Below are 1,779 nucleotides of genomic sequence, written 5' to 3'. Positions count from 1 at the left end.
GTGAGCCACCGCGCCCGGCCCAAGGTTTTTTTTTAAATTGATAAATATTCACCACTGAAAACATTCCTTCTTTCCTATAAACTTAAACACTGGTAGAGTTTATTCATTATAAAACAAATACTTATTCACAGTCTACAATATGCAGGGACAAATACTGAGGATAAATCTAGTGAGTAAAAGAAGCCGCAATGGAGGTGGTAGACCAGTAGAGGAGACAGATATTAATCAGGTAATGACACGGGGCTGTCACTGAGATTAAATGATACACATCAAGTCCTTAGGACGGTGTCTAGTGTAGTAAATGACGAATAAATGTTAACCATATAGTCATCATCCAAAGATGCTTTTGGCTAAACAATGGACAGTATATTGGAAGGAAAACAGAGGATTTGGGCAGACTAGTGAGAAGAATATTCTAGCAGTTAATATAAAAAAAAACTAAGATCTATTAGACTAATTGGTAGAGGTGGGGAAGTGGAAAAATGAATTCACTATATGTTTAAAAGTAAAATTGACAAAACCTAAACTTATCATCACCCAACATGCTACATATGCAACTTACAGTGTTCGTATTTTATCCCCAACCGTGGGGACGTAAGCTCTGTGAGAGCCAGGAGTTTAATCTCTTGTTCAGTGCTCAGCAGTGGTAACAGGGCTTGGCACATAGTGTTATTGGTAAGGACTTACTGAGTGAAGAAATAGGTTGGATGGTAGTGAGAGGGAGAGGGAGGTACGAGAATGACCCTGACAAGTTCCTGGCTTGTGCAGATAAGTGGCGTTTGGGTCCATGTCTGAGACAAGGACCAAGTCTTAGGGTATAAGGTCGCAGGTTGCCTGTGGGCACAGTTTGAGGTGCTTTTGAGATTGCCACGGAGAGATGTCAGGAGGCGACTGGCCATAACTGTGGAACTCTGAGGAGAGTCTCGCCGGTGTATACTTATGTGCTGGTTATAACTGCAGAACCGCAGGCCGGAAAGAGATGAACCAGGAAGAGGATGTGGAGTGAGCAGGGTCAGGGAATAAGCCTTAAGGAACCGTGTCACTGAATTGCAAGTGGACAGAGGGGACTAGAAGGTGTCAGGATGTAGTTGGAGAACTTGGGCAAGGATGTGATGACAATGCCTCTGGATGGAAGGATTTCCAGAAGGAGGGAGTGGTCCGCATCACAGACTTGAGCATCCCAAAGTTCATGCTGCTGTTCAGACAATATTGTATACTGTCAAATATTGATGATGTTAAATAATCCACTAGCTCTCAGCGATAGTAAATGAGTTCTTAGTCTAAGACAGGGGTGGGAATGAACTCAGAGAATACCTGTTAATGTTTCGAACTCTTAGGTTTAGAAAGAATAATGATCTCTTTAAGATACGAAAGCTAGATGCTTTCTTTTTGTAGTCATAAGGTTAGAGCTGGCCTGTTCAGGTGGATCCTGGCGTAATAGCAACACACTTACTTCTTGACGGGTGACCTTGTTGATTCTGCGGTGGGCAGGTTGAGAAAAGAGATGCACCTGTGCGGGAATTCCCTCCAGATGGAGAGTAGTGCCTAGGATTGCCTTCGGTTTCACTAAGATTACCTGTTTGAAGTGGAGTGTTTCATTGATTAGCTCTGATGTGTCTCCCTCAGCTGGAAGTCTAACCATTGTCTGTCGTAGACGTGTATGAATTTGGAAATATTTGCCCCTCCTTTGAATATCTACATTTATTTACCTTGGGCCATTGGACCAAAACTTATTTTGTATTACTTTCTAACTTTCTTACAAACTTTATGCAAAACAAA

General features: G+C 42.2%; 1 protein-coding gene across 1 annotated transcript in view; it reads left to right on the top strand.

Annotated features, from left to right (window-relative positions):
- The window catches only part of ATP8A1 (ATPase, aminophospholipid transporter (APLT), class I, type 8A, member 1), a 272,471-nt gene that overhangs the window by 44,338 nt on the left and 226,354 nt on the right, over positions 1-1,779 (top strand). The window lies entirely within an intron of this gene.

Source organism: Propithecus coquereli, unplaced genomic scaffold, assembly GCF_000956105.1.
Source record: "Propithecus coquereli isolate 6110/MARCELLA unplaced genomic scaffold, Pcoq_1.0 Scaffold288, whole genome shotgun sequence".
Taxonomy (NCBI): Eukaryota; Metazoa; Chordata; class Mammalia; order Primates; family Indriidae; genus Propithecus; species Propithecus coquereli.
The sequence above is the reverse complement of the archived record's forward strand: the minus strand, read 5'-3'. Positions and strand labels throughout refer to the sequence as shown.